This window comes from Macrotis lagotis, chromosome 3 (assembly GCF_037893015.1).
Source record: "Macrotis lagotis isolate mMagLag1 chromosome 3, bilby.v1.9.chrom.fasta, whole genome shotgun sequence".
Taxonomy (NCBI): domain Eukaryota; kingdom Metazoa; phylum Chordata; class Mammalia; order Peramelemorphia; family Peramelidae; genus Macrotis; species Macrotis lagotis.
Genome location: NC_133660.1, coordinates 244,120,562 through 244,138,740, shown reverse-complemented (window position 1 = coordinate 244,138,740; position 18,179 = coordinate 244,120,562). Strand labels below are relative to the sequence as shown.

General features: G+C 39.0%; 1 long non-coding RNA gene across 2 annotated transcripts in view; it reads left to right on the top strand.

The window, feature by feature from the left end:
• Positions 1-532: 532 nt before the first annotated feature.
• The window catches only part of LOC141516509 (uncharacterized), a 32,175-nt gene continuing 14,528 nt past the window's right edge, over positions 533-18,179 (top strand). Inside the window, exons 1-3 of one of the 2 annotated variants that reach the window (XR_012476716.1) lie at positions 533-726; positions 7,037-7,134; positions 14,569-14,817. This is a non-coding gene — a long non-coding RNA (uncharacterized LOC141516509). The remainder of the gene's footprint in view (positions 727-7,036; positions 7,135-14,568; positions 14,818-18,179) is intronic. The other variant, XR_012476715.1, reaches the window with a different exon arrangement.

Here is an 18,179-nt window from a genome sequence, read left to right as displayed (position 1 = left end):
AGCAAAGAATGTCTTTTTATTTCTTAGTTGTATCCCTCATATTTAGTAAAGTGTCTAGCACATAGTATTGGCTAAATAAATATTTATTGAATTATTGAATTTAATAACATACTTAAATATCCAAGAGGATCTCTGCAATTGAATGTAAGCTCTTTGAGGTAATATACTTTTACTTTTATCTTTGTATCTCTAATGCCTATGTGTATTGATTGATAATCATTTTGCTGAAAAAGAAACGTAGGTTTAGAGAACTGGATAAACTAGGTGGCACAATGAATAGAGCTCTGGGTCTGGACTCAAGAAGATTCATTCTCCTGGGTTCAAATCTGACCTCAGACACTTACTGTGAGGCCCTGGACAAATCACTTAATGCTGTTTGCCTTAGTTTACTCTTCTGTAGAAGGAAATGGCAAACCATTGACAAGTGAACCCAAAATGTGGTCACAAAGAGTTGGACATGACTGAAAAACAACTGAGCAACAAAAGTTCAGAGAACCCAAGGGCAAATGACTTGCTTTTGTCACAGTAAGAATCCAAGGATGGATTGAATCCAGAATTCCAGACTGTAGGACACTATGACATAATGCCTGTCAAAATTCACTCTGGAACAAAGGAAAAATTTCTTCCAGTCTTAGTGCTCGCCCATGGTATGTCAGGATCTTTCCAATGGAGTATTAATAGAAGAAAAAGTCTAATGGAACAGTGAGAGCCTTGCTCAATGGATGGGTATGCCATGATCACATTGAACTTCAAGAGTGGGAGGGCAGGGACGGTGACATTGATCTGTTTTTTTTTTTCAGTCAATATGAAACACTGTGGTGGATGATATGGATTGGAAGTGTGTTAGAGTTCTGGAAAAAGGTTGAAAAGAGTATAACCGAACAACTCAGGAGGGGAATTTCCCATTTCTCTTTGTGGCTTTAGGGTCATAAGTTCAGGAAGAGCATTCACCTTTTACTTGGAGAAATTCCCTCTCAAGTCAATGATTAATTGCTTCTGAACATACAAAATCTGTATAGGCACCAGGGCCAGTGACTGCAGCTGTTCATTTTACCTTATTTAAGGAGGAGGGAGAGAGGAGAGAGTCTAAATAATTACCACCTTTGAAATAGAGTTTAGCAAACACATTACTCTTTCCTAGTGAAATCCTTATTTGCCAAAGGGACATTTTTTTAAATGTGTGAATAAAACAATACTTTCATATTATCACCAAAACAATTCATTCCCTGGCCAATATATATAGTATGAGGAGTATTTCTTAGATGTGCACTACCCCAGGTGACAGAATTTGAGGATAACAATAGATCACCCATTTCCATGAGATGTTTTAGTTGTCTATTTGTTTTCAGGAGACCTCTGTGAAAAGTATTTTAGAAATTGCAGTTTGAGAAAGTATGGGGATACATTGTATTGCCATGGATAGAATACTGGGCTTGGAGAAAAATCTGGTATCAAATCCAATCTCTGAAGCTACCAGTTATTTGGCCATGAGCAAGTCATTCAATCTCTCTGAGGTTCGGGTACTAACTTACAAAATAATACATGTGATCTGAGTAAGTGGGAGGGATTTGAACACCAAAGAAATCCCACAGCTTTGATGTCTTGAGCATAACCAAGAGGAGCGCCAGACCATAGGCATAGGCATAGACCATGTCCCTTTTCTATTGAGGTTTGCCTTGCTAAAGGCTGCTTTATAGTGAGTGCTCAATAAATCTTTTTTTCTTAAATTCATTCATTCATTCATGTGATCATTATCTTATAATGAAGATGTTTTCTTAGCCTGGAGAAAAAATTTCACAAACATTACTGTTTTCAGTTTTATTTTAAGGGCAGCAGTCAAGTGGCTGAGGGTCACCCCACCTGACCCCAAAGAGACCATTAGGGAAGGCACCCCATATAGGGAGATAATGGTAAGAAAAAGATGTACTCAGGAATGGTCTATGGTGCCTCGGAGCATTCTATGGTCATAGTCTTCCAGAAGCAATTGTTTTATTGATTTGATTACTGTTCAATGGGAGGTAAAAGAATGTGGGTCACAGAAAGATTGCTGACAGAGTTTCTGGGGTAGATGCAATGCAGCAGCTCAAAGTAAGAAAACTGCTTGGTTGGTTCTTGTCCTTCATTATCCAAAAATGACCAAAATGACATCATCATCGTGCTTGAGACAAATGTGTCTAACTGTGGCTGATCAGACCAATATGAGCTCAGAATGCTCTACCACAGGTTGGACACAAATAGTCCATGTGAACACCTGGGGTAGGTACTCTCAACTTATGAATGTCACGTTTCCTTTGAGCTGCTTCAATTCTGCCCTTCTCATAGTGGGCAGCACTCTCACTGATGGGTGGTCATGTGCCAGTGTCTCCCATGCTGTACAATCAATTCTAAACTTCTTCAATGAGACCTTCAGGGTATCTCAGTATTGCTTCTTCTGATTCCCTTGTGAGCGCTTCCCCTGTGTGAGCTTTCCATAAAATTGTTTTTTGGGCAAGAGTACATCTGGCATTCTAAGAACATGTCCAGCCCATCATAGTTGTATTCTCTGTAGTAATGTTGGATTGCTTGGCAGTTTAGTTTGAGAAAGGACCTCCCTGTCTGGTATCTTCTGCCAGGTGATCTTCAGAATCTTTCTAAGATGATTTAAATGCAAACAATTCAGTTTCCTGACAGTGTGCTAGTAGACTATTCAGATTTCACATATAGCATATAGCATAAAGCAATGAGGTCAGCACAGCAGCAATGAGGTCACCACAGTGGCAATGAGGTCAGCACAGCAGCAATGAGGTCAGCACAGTGGCAATGAGGTCAGTTTGGTAAGAAAGAAAAACTACTTAATTAGAGCAATTCCCAAGTTCATGTGCTGCTTTGACAAGTAGGGGGGTCCCCATCACTCAAAGTTTTCATGAAAATGTTAGATGATCATTTCCCAGGAATGCTGGAGGAAAAGTTCATGACTGAGATTTGAGTTTACCTGAATGGTGTCCAAAAACCTCAATAGCTCTGATTTCGTGATGTTCACTAGAGTCTCACAAAGTGGAAAATATGTGTGGTATCTAGATATCCTAAAAGTGGTGTTTCTGAAGGTCTTGGAGAAAGCATTGGTCATAGACTGGTGAGAAAATTTTGGACAAGGGAAGAGATATGTGTGAAGGTTAAACAGATAATTTATCAGGATCCTTCCCTGATCTTGCTATTCTCCTCTCAACCAATGTTCCAGGAAATTAGAGCACCCAAATTCTACTGATAAACAGATTTACTGAAATGATCATAGCCTTCCCAGGAAAGCAAAAGAACTAAGAGAAGCCCCAAGTCCCAAAGACAGAGCCAAAGACCGAGAGTTAGGAATTAATAATTCTAGTCTAATCACTGTCAGCCTATCTGCTAAGCTGAAATTGCAGAGCTCAAGATTCAGAAGGAAACTCACAGGTCTAGCCTTCTGAGCAGAGATTTCATCTTTAATATTGTAGATAAGTGTAGCTGAAAATCATTTCCCTACAATACTACAGAAGAACTGTTACCTATTACTAATAATAGTCATCATTTATAAAACACTTTTAAGTTTGCATAATGCTTTACACATATCATCTCACTAAATCCTTTCAACAGGGAAGTGTTGGGAGGTGGATGATATTATTATCCCCATTTTGTAAAACAGAAAACTAAAGCCAGGAGACAAAAATTGAGTCCCTTGTCCAGAGTCTTTCAGTTAGTAAATGTCTGAGGCAGGATTTGAACTCCAAATCTATTACCCTCCCTAATTTGGATGGCTCTAATTGCTAAGGCAATAGATCTCAGGCTTTGTGACTTCCTGTTGAGGACTTTCAAGGTAGCATTCATTGCCTCTTCCAGCACCCCATCTGTGATGAAATAGTAAAAGAGGAGATGCTTGAAAAGGACCAGTTAGATGGCTCAGTGGATAGAGCACTGGACTAGGAATCAGGAAGACTCAACTTCTTGAGTTCAAATCCTTATTTACTTACTAGTTGTGTGACCCTGGGCAAGTCACTAAAGCTTGTCTGCCCCTGTATCTCATCAGTGAGATGAGCTGGAGAAGGAAATAGCAAACCACTCCTTTACACCAATAAGCCACAATAATTACACCAGACTCTGTGGATGCTAGCCTTTGCATTCTCCAAAAGCTTCACCCCTTTTCCAGTTTTGGGGTGCAGGTGTTTCTCCAGGCCAAGGCATCCCTGGCAGTTTTCTTTGCCAAGAAAACTCCAAACAGGCTCTCAAAGAGCAGAATACAATTGAAAAATGGCCGAACAACCGCAATTGAATTAACTATATAACATTAGGAACTTCTTGTTCTATTTACTCAGAGGATTATTAAACTGATTTTTTTGAAGATGCAAGCACCAAAAATATAGTAGGCATAGGCAGTTTAAAATAAGAAATGTTGGTTTTGTAAAATTTCTGATTTTCTAAAAAGTATTTCGTAAAATTAAAGCCATTTTTGGCTTGCAAACCATGTGTAATTTTTCAATAATAACAATTATATGCAAAACATTGTGTGAAACACATTGTGTGGTATCCAGCCCTAGGAAGTGGCCAAAGCATATGGGAACTGGACAGAAGAAAGGAAAGAATTAGGAGAAGCATTAAAGGAAGGGCTGGAGAACTTACTAAAACACATTTTTTTCATGGGCCATCCCTAGAGGGAAGCTTAAGAAGCAACACCTAAATTTTGCCCAATCTTTTCCTTAGAGGATAGTATTCCCTTCTCTTTTAAAGTGCTTCCAAAACATTGGCTTATATTCTTAATGGGGATATTTGTGCAACAACATGGCAGTGAATCACCTTTTTCCCTTTTGGGTCTACCTGATAGTGAATGTAGTCTCTACCCCCAGATGGTTGGCAAATATTGCTTCACTTTCCGTATCCGGCACCACCTTTCCAATTTGGAACTCCTTTCTCTCCCACAACCCTTTTCCCCCTGTTAATTCCCCTGGCCTAAGTCATTTTTATATGTTTCCTTTCCTGAGCCAGGATTCATCTCCACAGAAATCCTTCTCAGATGAAATATACCCAATTTCTTTCTGTCCTTTGGTAAACCCCAACAAAGGGCCAAGAGGATTCAGATTGAAGTCTTGGATGTTGAAGTGACTCAAGCCTGGGCTCCCTGCCAACTGCTTCTAAGTCAATCCAGTCTCTCTACTCTTGGCTTTAGACTCAGTCTGAAAATTTACCATAAAAAGTAACTTACAGCAGAGATGGAAGACCCCTTCAATACTACCTATCTATCAAAATATATACAAATGTGCAAAACTCTTTGTAAGCCTTCAAGTACCATATAAAGGTTCACTATATTACATGAAGATAGTCCAGTGTCATAATTAAAGAATGATAGAATGTTAGAAATGTTCAGCACCTTGGAGACCATCTAGTTCAATACTTTCAGGTTACAGATAAGGAAACTGAGGCCCAGGGATATAAAATGATACCACACTCTCTCCATAACCAATGTTTGTAGGTACCTACATTACTACTTAAGAGTCCTTTGCTTTTTAAATATATTAAGACATGCTGTTTGGTGCCCCAGCTGGGAAAGATGAGGCCAAAGGGGATGGAGAGCAAGATGTAGCTACAGAGTGCCTTACCCTGGAGGATTAGACATGGGGCTGGTAAGGGACAAAAGGACCCTGTAATGAAGTGGGTCCTGCAGCCTTGAAGACCCAAGCCACAATTCTGCATTAAGTTGGGCTCTACTTCCTGGGCTTAGTCAAAGCTTGGAAGTCAATGCTGGGCCTGGATTCTCCATTCTCCCTTTTGACAGGAAAGCATGCGCCAGACACAGGGAGAACAAAGGGAAGTTTGAAGCTAGAGAATTTTAATCAGAAGAATTAAAAAGAAAGCCCAAAAGCCAAGGGTCTGAAAGCTAATGAATACTGGAACCTAGCTACAGTCAGAGATAAAATTTAACTCTTTCCTTCCAAGCTGAGACTGGAAATCACTAGAAGAATATCACTGCGCCTAATAAACCCTATGGTGACTTCTGTGGATTCTAGGCTTTGCATTAGCCAAGAGCTTCAGGCATCCTCTAATTTTGAGTGTGGGGGTGATTTTTTCCAGGCCAGGGCTCCCCCAGACAGTAGTCATCACTAGCCTAGAAAGAGTTAAACCCTGGTACTCACAGCAGCACCTGCAGCCGCTGCCAGCTCATCTGCGTTCTACATACAGTGGCCCAGTAGGTCACTGCTCTGTAAAGATCTGTCTGCCAGGCCTAGGTCGGGATCTGTCATGGCAGCAGCTGCATTAGCCAGCAGTTGGCAACAATAAAGTAATGCCCTTTTAAGAGGATTTACAAAATATGCAGTACATGAACTAAACATATACAACTACTGCTCTCAATTTTTCCTAGGAGGTAAAAATGTTTCTTCTTAATAGAGAATTTAACTTGGAGGTATAGCTAGCTTTCATTTAGCCAAGGGTGTACTCTGCCAAAGAAATGGAGGCAAACCTAGGGAGGAATTCAAGGACAACAAGGGGGCATGAGAAGTATCCCATTAGCAACTTCCTTTACTAGAAAATCCATCTGAAACTCAGAAGGATTTACAACTGGAAGGGACTTTAGAAAGCATCAAGTCTAATTTCACAGTTTTACAGACAGAGAAACTGAGACACAAAGTGACTTTCCAGGGTCACTCAAAGGATCAGCCAAATTTCAACTCTAGCTCTCTTCCTACTACTTCTTAGAAAGTTATAGCAGGGGTCTTTTGCAATCAAATGGAAAAACCCTCTCATTTTTTACAAAGGAGGAAACTGAGGCTCAGATATTTACGCTAAGTCTTGAAGATCCTAAGTTGTCGAGTGGGGCACATCACCGTAATTTCCAGGCTGTGAACTTTTTCCCATTTCAAACACACCTATCCTTAATGCTTCCCTCTGGTAAGAATGTTAGTATCTTCAATCTATTAAAGCAGTTCATTTTTCACTTTTCAAGCTCTCTAAATCCAGAGTGCCAAATATTCTAAACCCCAAATGCCAACCCACTCTACTAGTACTGATACCATGGTGGCTATTTTTTGCATTTCAGAAAGAAGGTCTCCTTTCTCATCTCTTAGGAAGGTCAATGCTTTGAAAAAGTCTGTGGGACCATAGTTGAAAGTCAAAAAAGCCAATCCTTCCCATAAGGTAATGTATGATATTGTTGTTACCCATATCACATGTGTAAGCAATTCTAAGCTAGAGTACTTTGCCTCTGTTTTAACATTATCATTTAAGGCTTCCTACAAATTCCCAGGACTAGCAATCCCCTTTTTTTCTTTTAGATACTACTTCTCCCTAAGGATAACAACTAAAAAAACTCACAGAATTTCCTTTCTTTTTGAATCGCTTAATTTTAAAAACTTTCATTAAAATGTTTTTTGTTTTTACAGAACAATTATAGGGAAATAAGCCTTTCACCTCTTCTCCTCAGCAAGTCTTCTCTTGTAACAAAGAGAGGAGCCAGTTAATAAAAACCAAATAAACACATCCTTGGTATCTGTCAGCATTTGCATTAGAAATATGTCAGAATATCTTCTTGAGATTCAAAGTCAGGTTCATCACCTTGCCCAGACTTCCAAATGGCAAATGATTACATTTTAAAACCAAATACAGCTTAGTCTGAGGAGATGAAGCAGCAGCCAGTCTATAACTGTCTTAACTAGCAGTCTCAGTCCCAGCAGGAGCTGCCGTCCTCTTCCTTCAATTTAAAAGTTTCAGATCCCTCTGTCTCCTGCCTCCTCTCTCTCTCTCTCTGTCTCTCTCTCTCACTGTCTCTCTTTCTCTCTCTGTCTCTCTGTTTCTCTCTCTGTCACTCTCTCTCTCTTTCACACACACACACACACACACACACACAATCAACTAGGGTTCTGCAAAATTAACCTCTTGGCTATATAGAATTGATCTAAATATAAGACTGTTCTTTTCCTTCAAAATCTAAGGCAAGTTGTCAATACAGCCAATAGTTGGTATTGGGGGATTTTTATTGGGTTTTTTTTTTAAGCTTCCACTTTTTTTTTCATTTAAAAAAAATCACAAGATCTTAGAAGAGACCCCAGATTCCTTCTAGTTTAATTCATATTTGAATAAGAAGCCTCTTTCTCTACCTGAAAGCCAACAAGTCAGTCTAATCTGGAACTCAAACCTTCTTTTTAGAACATCCCATTACACTTCTGGCTAACTCTGTTAGACAGTTCAGGGGAGAGTGTTAGACTTGAAGTCAAGAAGCTCTAAGTCCCAGTTCTAACTCAGGCACTTAGTAACCACGTGACCATGGGTAAATAAGTCACTTAACCTCTCTCAGCCTCAGCTTCCTCATCTGAGAAATGAGGATAAAAATAGTCCCAGTTTTGTAGGAGCAGCTATGAGATTCATATAAGATACCTGTATATAAAGCACTTTGTAAACCTTAAAACATTACATTAACAATTATTATTATTATTATTTTGCAAGGCAAATGGTGTTAAGCGGCTTGCCCAGTGCCACACAGCTAGGTAATTATTAAGTGTCTGAGACCGGATTTGAACCCAGGTACTCCAGACTCCAGGGCCGGTGCTTTATACACTACGCCACCTAGCCACCCTAACAATTATTATTTTTAAGAGTGGCAATGATGTTGACGATGATGATGGTGATGATGATGATGATGATGATGATAATGATGATGATAAAGTTTTCCTTTAAGGAAGCCTAAATTTGCTTGTCATTGCACTCATTGCCTCTCCTGGATTTCCTAGATCTCTTCAAGTTTCATCTCAAGCATAACCTCTTCCACAGAACATTTTATAATTTCCCCCACTTGTACCTTATATATTCAAAATATGCATATATGTATTGATTATATATACAGATATATACACATGCATAAATACATATATATGACACAAACATCCATGTACATATATACATATATGCAGACATGCAGGCTACATTTATTCCTAACATGATCCTATAAATTCCTCCAGGCAAGGACTAATTATTTCATTTTGTCTTTCAATCTACAGCACTTAACACACTATAGACATTTCCTGACTCTCCAATCCAACATTAGGTATCTCCTCCAAAATTTTGTGACATCTGCAAAATTGACAAGCATTTTTGGTATAATTATAAGATTATTATAATTTTATTAGAAAATAACCCATTACTCAGCCCAGATCTCTGGGTTAGACTTCTTGCCATACTGACATTGAACCTATCATGACTATGCCTCGGGTTGAACCATGCATCAAATTCTAATTCCACCAATGAGATCAATTAAATTTCATATATAAAGGCCTAGGGGGAGGGGTCACCTTTGTTTAGATCATTATAATCCTTTTTTAAAAAGACACTTCGGAGGAGCCCCTAGTTTTGCAGTCAAATGCCTCATAGTCCAGGACATCATCTTTCCTGATTCTTTGGAAGGGTGATGTCATTATATATTACAGGGTTATAGGTAAGTAGCAGATAGCTATTAAGAGAAAAAGCATTTACATAGGACCTACATAGGGTATATATGTCACACACTGAGCTTATAAATGTTATCTCATTTGATTCTCACAATAACCATGGAAGAGAAGAGCTCTGAATATCTCCATTTTACCATTGAAGAAATTGAAGCAGAGTTTAATAGACTGGCCTAGGATCATGCAGGTAGCATCTGAGGTTGGATTTGAATTCAGGGTTTCTTCACTCTAGGACCATTGCTCCCTATACACTATTCCACCTAGATGCCAGTCATTTGAGCACTAAAATGGAAACAGAAATGGTAATGTGCTGTGGCAAACATGCTCCATTCTCCTTGGCAGACTTTGATCTGTTCCATGTTTCATTCAGTCATTTCAGCTTCACTAAAAAATAACTACTCAGTCTATGAAGAAAGGCTTTTTCAGACTCTGATGTGGAAGTCCCCTAAGGATTTCAGTCTCTAATATTGAAGTCTATTGGTCCCCCTTTTGTTTCTGACCTTTCACAATTAGAAGTCCAAAGACCTTACTTTCAGTCTGATCCCAACATCTCCAGCCAGGTTGGAACTCCCAATTAGTTCAATGACAGGCATTTCTGAATTACTTACTCTGTCACTGCTATGCTGGGTGCTAGGGACATAAATAAAAATAAAAAGGCCTTGATCCTGGAGAACTTCCATTGGAAGGGGAAAGGCGACATGTGGACCTTTTTGAAAACAACCTTTGAGAATTAAGTGTTCAAGATCAGACAGCAAGGAGGCATCAGCAGCAGGATTTTAAATGAGGTCTTCCTTATTCCAGGGCCATCTTTGTATTCATTACATGGTATAGTTGCCCTGGAAATGTACTTTAACTCTGGACAGTCAAAGAAGATGCAAGGCACTTTGGGGGGGGGGCAGCTTAGAAACTGGAGGCAAAAGCCTAAACTCCATGTTTTTTCACCTTTTTTCTTTTCTTTTTAAATTATGGGATAAAACAAGCATTTTTATAATATAATAAAAAAAAAGATGAACTGAATCTTGAAGAAAATCAGGGATTCTACAAGATGAATATGATGGAGCATCACTGCTCCATAAAGAGTGGAGAGAGGAATAATGAGAAAGGAAGGAAGTAGACAAGTCTGGGACAGCTTTGTTTTGTCTGTGTGTGTGTGTGTGTGTGTGTGTGTGAGAGAGAGAGAGAGAGAGAGACAGACAGACAGACAGACAGACAGACAGACAGACACAGACATAGACAGATGGATAGACAGACACAGCACAGAGAGACAGAAAACAAGAGAGATAGAGAAGCAGAGAGAGAGAGAGAAAGAGAGAGAGACCCTTAGAGAGGCAGAGAGACAGAAACATAGAGACAGAGAGACAGACACACACACACACAGATACAGAGAGACAGAAAACAAAAGATAGAATCAGAGAGAGAGAGACAGAGACATAGAGACAGAGAGAGACAGAGAGACAGAGAGAGGCAGAGAGAAACAAGGAGGAAGAGAGGGAGGTAGGGAAGAAGGAAATGAAGAGAGAGAAATACAGAGAGAAAGAAATAGGAGAGGAGGGAGAGATAAACAGAGAGCCTGAAAGGAGAAAGAGATAGAGACAGGAGAGGGGAGAGGAGAGAGAGAATGTGAGAGAGAAATGCCCTCTACTTGGAGTTAAAAAACATATCTGTGTATGTGCACTTACATGTGTATCATAAAGAATTAGAAGAATCTGTAAATACCTAGTCTTTAGTTATAAATATAATTTCTGTTCTATGCATATATACATAGATAACTATATGTATTGTGCATTCGTTCATATTCTTCTCTACCCCCATCCCCTTCCCCAGGAGATGTCTCAGGCACGGCTGTCCATCAAGGTCCACAGAGGCCATTATGAAGAAGAGCAAGCCATAAACACTGTTTCAAGCTCTGACATACCTCCCCTCAGGGTGACCATAGGTCATCACTTCTCTCTCTGTCTTCTTCTGCATTTTACTAGCTTCTGTGAAAACTCTTCACAAGAACATCCTGCAGGGACTGAAGAACTCAATTAGTGACCTACCAGGGGCCCAGTGTGTCTCAGACGGAAGGTTCTAAGTCAATGTTATTATGGACCATGAGCTTATTCACAGATCTGAGTTGCCTCCCACAGGTCTCTCCCTTCTACCATCTGTTCTCAACCATGCTCAGTGTGAACTATCCCCTGCCTAGAGTCTATCTGGCTTTTCTTGCTGTTTTGAGTAGGTTCAAATTTCAATTAGGCTGAAATTAGGACTCAATATGAGATAGAACAAGGTATTCTATTTTACATTTTGTGAAGAAGGGAGACTTTTTATTTTATTCTACTTCTTAGAGTCTGAAAACTTCTCTGAAATCCCCATTTGTGGTAAGATTTAGCTTATGGTCTTCACTCTACAAGGAATTAGAAATATCATCTCTGCCACCTATGACCTGTGTGAACTTGGGTAAGTCACCTAACCTCTTTGGGCTTCAGTTCTATAAATGGGAGCATGGGTGGACTTTTTGACCTTTTGCCTGCCTTCCTGTTCCAAATCTATAGAACTATGATAATAAATTAGATAACCTCTCTGAGGATGAGTTTTCTTAACTGTAAAAAAAGTGATAACAATATGCATGATGTCCATGCATGATATAGGATTATTGTGAAAAAATTATTCATTCAATAACCATTAACTAATTCAATAAATTCAACTCAATGGATGTTTATTAAATACCCATTAGTTACCTTGCATGTTACCCAGGCAACAACATGCCAAATGCAGAGGCAACCCACTGAGTTCATCTAACAATATCTTGTTCAGGGATTAAGCTGGACCCTGAGCTAAATAATATGAGCTGGATCATAAAAAAAAAAATCTTTCAAAAATCCTAAGCTTCTCCCCAATGCAAAACTCTATCTCTAATGACACCAGTATTCCATCCCCCTATTGTTACTATATGTTTACAAATCACAAAATAGAATCTCTCAAAAATAAAATATTTCAACCATCTCAAAAGACACTGCAAGTATGCATTCTGGGGAAAGATGTTGATTCTAAGAATAGAAATAGTATAAATAGCATCATTGAGGATATATGTGATTGGCAAAATGAAGAAGGGGAGAGAGATGAGGGAAAGAGAGAGAGAGAGAAAGAGACAGAAAGATAGAGAGATAAAGAAACAGAGAGAAGAGGGGAGAAAAGGAGGAAGAGGAAGAGGAGGAAGAGGAGGAGAAGGAGGAGGAGAAGAAGGAGGAGGAGGAGAAGAAAAAAACAGCTGAGGGAGGAAGGAAAGTGGAGAGAAGAGGAGCAGAAAAGACAGATTGAGCACTCTAAATGTGGCATTGGTATCTACAAAATCTTTTTTTTTGCAAGGAAATGGGGTTAAGTGACTTGCCCAAGGCCACGCAGCTAGGTAATTATTAAGTGTCTGAAGCCGGATTTGAACTCAGGTACTCCTGACTCCAGCACTGGTGCTCTATCCACTGCGCCACCTAGTTGCCCCTGTATCTACAAAATCTTTAAAAAAAGAGGCAGGTCCCATAGTGCACTGAGTAGATTTTTGAAGGATAGATGAAAATATGTAGATTAGTATCATGAATGACTGCAATCTCCACCAGTGGGGCAAGTAGCCACATCATTGACATCTCAGAGCCACCTGAATATTCAGAGATGTACAAGAATAGATTTGGCATTCACTGCCCTCAGGAAGTTGCTTAGGAAGATTACAATTTTTTTTGTTTTGTTTTATTTTGGAGGTTTTTTTGGAAAGGCAGTGGGGTTAAGTGACTTGCCCAAGGTCACACAGTTTGCCAGCCAATCCCATCCTGCTTCTATTCTCTGAATGTCTTTTGGCCATTCTACTGCCTATATTTCCTTTGTGTACAGCACATACACACACACACACACACACACACACACACAGACACTTTCCATCTCTAATTCTAGTAAATCAATATTTCCAATGCTTGAAAGAACATGTCATTCAATCACTCTATGTCTCCATTCACTCTCATTGCTATTTCTCAGTCTAAAACACCCTCACTGCCTACTATTCCCTTAAATGTACTGCCTTCACATATTAAACTATGACACCATAAGACTAAAAGTTCTAAGGGGGCAGGGATCACCTCACATTCTTTATTTGTACTTCCAACCTGACTAGTACAGAATAAGCACTTAATACTTCTTATTCATTTGTTCATTTTCTCTGCTGCAGTTTATGGTCAACATTAAGGAAATTTTAGAAAATGAATACACAGTATTCAATGCTTCCCTTTCCCTCCCATATACTGGAGGGAATACTTCATAAGAAGAGGGCAAGAAAGAGTGATCCCAGGACCTCCCAGATTGTGAACAGAAGCCCAAAATCAAAAGCAAATTCCAACTCTTTGATTTTCTGTCTAGATAACCATAATTTCCTGGATTCAGTTTCTTTTGGTCACAGTTTTATCTATAGAATAACATTTTGTTATTCTGTTGTTTTCATCATATCCAACTCTTAGTGATTGAATTTCTTGGAAAAGATAACAAAATGGTTTATCATTTCATTCTCCACCTCATTTACAGATGAGGAAACTGAGGCAAACAGAGTTAAGTGACTTACTTGCCCAGGATCACATGGCTAGTAAATATCTAAGGCCAGTTGTTTTCCTGATTCCAAGTCCAGTGCTCTATTCACTGCACCACTTAGCTGCTCTCATAGAAAAAGTGAGGTTAATGACATCAAGATCCCTTGTTGTACAGAAAGATTGAGGCTCAATGTAAGAAAAAAGGCTGATATTTGACAAAAAAGAGATTAAATCATTCGAAATAAATGTTATACCTTTAAAAGTAATCATCTTGGAAGCTGTGCATTTTTATTCTAATAATGTTCACTACCTTAGGAGAAGACAATAGAACCAGTTCTTGTTGTGAAGCTAACATATATGTCTTACGCACTATTGAATTGGAAGTCCTTTCAAAAAATCACAGCCTTTCACAAGTGAGAGCAGCCTTGGAGGTCATTGAGTTGGATCAATTTCTGACCAAGAATTCCATTTACAAAATCTCTGACATACCTTCATTGAGGGAGAACTTATCATTTCCCAAATCCATTCTACTCCTGGAGTTATACAGAAGTCTTCCTTACATTGAATCCAATTCTGTCTCTCAACAGTTTCCATCCACTTCCTTCCCTGAGTTCTGTCTTCTGAGTCAAAGCAAAAAATCCAGTCCCTTTTCCATATAAGAGCCCTTCAAATGTTCCAACTGTTTCATTGGGAAGAAAACTAACTCCTGAGGATGTTTTTGTATCTCAAAATCAAGATAACACAATTGTGTAACTAGGCAGCTAAAAAGGAGAGGCCTCCAAGAGAGGCTGAGGGTACAGGATAATGGAGGTCATCATTCTGGTCACACCTTGAAGGTAAGGACTATGATGTAACCCCAGTTTCCAGTACCATTCTTATACATAGCCGTTGGCATACATGAATTTATTGAACTGTATTAAATTGAAAAATTTAAGGAATTAGAGGAATTAAGAAATTTTAAAAATTGAAGGAATTGATAGAGTGTATTTAAATTTTAACTCCATACTGGCAATTCGATCTAGCCAACAAAATAACCTACTACCCCTTCCCAGATTGTAGCATTCCATCTCCTATATTAATATCTTTGCATAGAACGCCCCCTCCTTAGAATGCTTAAAAGCTTCCTTCATAGCTCAGATAAAGTATTATATTATGTCCACCAAGAACTCTTTATCAATTCCCTCAGTTTACTATGTGTGCTCCTTATTCCAATTATTTTGCATATACTTAATAATGTTCTTTATTCTGCCAGTAGATTGTAAACTTCTTGAGGACAGAGATGGTCTGATTTTTGTTTTTGTAAACATGATGGCTTATATGTAGTAAGTACTTTCTAAGACTAGGCAAAATTCAATTTAAGTAGAATGGGCTGCCTTGATCTCATCTTGGAGATTGTAGGAAAAGATGTTTAGGTCTGGAAGAAGCTTCTGAAACCATCTAATAAAATTTACTCAATTTATCAATGGGGAAGCTGAGGCTCAGAAGTCAGGTGATTTGGCTGAGGAAAAACAAATGATGAAGATGAACCTTCTACTCAAGTCCTATGATTTTAAATCCAGCACCCATCACACCACAGTCTGAGTCCCTTAGCTCAGGATCTCTTTAAGCAGAATTTGGGTGACCCCTTGTTAAGAATATTTGAGAGAGGGGCAGCTGGGTGGTGTAGTGGATAGAACACCAGCCCTGGAGTCAGGAGGACTTTGAGTTCAAATCTGGCCTGAGACACTTAATAATTGCTTAGGTGTGTGACCTTGGGCAAGTCATTTAACCCTACTTCCATAAATAAATAAAAATTTAAAGAGAAGAATCTCTCAAATATTCTTATTCTTAAATTTTAATGTTCCTTCCAAAAATGAAATCCTATGATTTTATGAGTTTTGACTATAAAATATTGAGTTTTTTGATAAACATAATAGAGTCATTCCTTTCAAAGTAGTCAATCCCCTTGGGAGGCTATGCACTTATTCCAACAGTGCTATTATTGTTTGAAACACCCCTCTTTGAGAATGTCCTTTAGAAGCAGCGACAGATCACACAATTCTGTCTCAAAGTGATTTGAAAAGCTAAAGTGGCATTATTATTCATATTGAGAAATTTATGGTATTAAGAGAAAAACACTTGAAACACTTTTCTGAAGAGATGATAAAGCAAAATAAGTGCTGGATTTTGGAATCAGAGGATCTGAATTTAAATTCCAGTTGCTGCTTAAAAATAGTGATACCTTGGACAAGGCTTTAACTAATTTTGGTCTAATTTTCCTCATCTGTAAAATGAAAGGATTGGAGTAAATGACTTCTTGTCCTTTCTACCTCTGAATCTTAGCTTTTATGATTGATTTACACTTGCAAATTAGCATATTGAGTCATAATCTTGAGGATGGGGGTTGGGGGTTCGCAGGGAACTTGAAATGACTTATGAAAGGAATAGGAGGCATTAGGTATTATTAAAGAAGGAAAGAGGGTATTTTAGGTGATGGACTAATATGAACAAAGGCTCAGAGATGAGAATAAGAATGTCATGTGGGTCTATGATATCTACCTAGCCAAAGCAAAGACTTCCTTTGAGGATTAGTGGAAGTGTGGGGTCAGGTCATTGAAAGTCTGGAACATGGAGTTTAAACTTGCTAGGAATGACAGGTGGCAGCTATTCTAGGTCTCTGAGCAAGACCTTGGCAAAGTGAAACCAGCAGCTGTGCAAAACAGACCAAAGAAGATAGATCCAGGCAACCACGCTGGTAAATCAAGTCACGTTCCCTGAAATCTGGCTGTATATTTACTGAAGACGAAGGCTTATTTAATGAACTTCTTCCGCCCTACCAATGAATTCTACCCTGGCAGCTGCACTTGGATTTGTTTTCCTAAAGCAGCCAGAGTTGAAGCTCTACTGCCAGTCCTTATCTGGCCATCCAACAATCCAATAGTCATCTCTGGGGCCATTCATTATATAATCATAACAGGTTTCAGGAATAAACAAATAGATGCTTCCTGAGTTCTGCTATTTTTTTTTAAATTGAAATGCTCTCAGAAATCCCACAGAGATCTGTAAAATATTTCTACATTCATCACTGCTTATTTCTCCCAAATATGCAATTCTTATTTTCTTTCCCTGATCCTGGGGTTATCATCTGATATCTATACAAGTTCCAAGTTCAGAAGGAATTATGTCTATGAAAGACCCTTCTCTAGCCTGTTTCTGTGGTTCTGCGCTTCCACAAGTTATTATTAGCATTATTAGCAATAAGAACAGGACAATAAGAGGAAAGTCTCAGGGGCAAAAGAACAAAGTAAAGAGAGTAGCAAGAGGAAGGGGAGATAGGGAAGGATAAAAGGGAAGAAAGGCATTGAGGAAAGGGATGGAGGAAGAAGGAAAGGGGGAAGATGAGAAAGGAGAGGTAAAGGGAAGGGTAGGATAAGAGAAAGGAGGAAAGGGAAGGGAAGGAAAAAGGAGAGAAAGAAAGTATAGGGAAGGTGAAGAAAGAAGAGGAGGAAAGGAAGAAGGGAGGCAAGAAGAAAGACAGAAAAAAGAACAGGAAAAGGGGAAGGGGGAAGAGAAAGGAGGTAAGGGAAGGAGAAAACAAAGCAGCTGGTCAATTGGACTGGATTTGAGTCCCAATCTCAGCTTCTGCAGTCAAAGGGGAAGAAATACCACAATTTGCATGACAAGAGACAAGCAGCTGAATGGGAGCAAATCAATTGAGCAGAAGGAGATAAAGCCAGGGTACCTAATGTATTAGCCAGAAGAAGGTTCAGTTCTCATCATGTTAGATGATGCTGATTAAAACTGACATATTATTAGTAGCACGATTATTATTTCTTCTCTGACTTGAAGAGTAAATGGGCCTTAGGAGAAAAGGATTGTTTGCTACCAGGATAACCACATAGTCATGTTAAGAAAATGTTGTCCAATCAAACTTCATTAAAGCATCACCCTGGGAGCAAAGGGCATCACCAGGTTGGGAATCCTTACTCTTTTTGATGAAGAATAGAAGATAAATTGGAGTTTCTACTGGGAATGTGAATGAACAGACTCAGGGAATTCCAGAATCTGAGCATTAATATTTTATTTGGGGGGGGGGGATTCACCTTCTCTGGCCTCTCTGAAAGAACATTTTTTGACTTTCTTTTAGAGTTATTAATTACTCCAGGCTACCAACTCAGATGATCATACATTAAGAATAGTACAGAGCTTAAAGGTCATC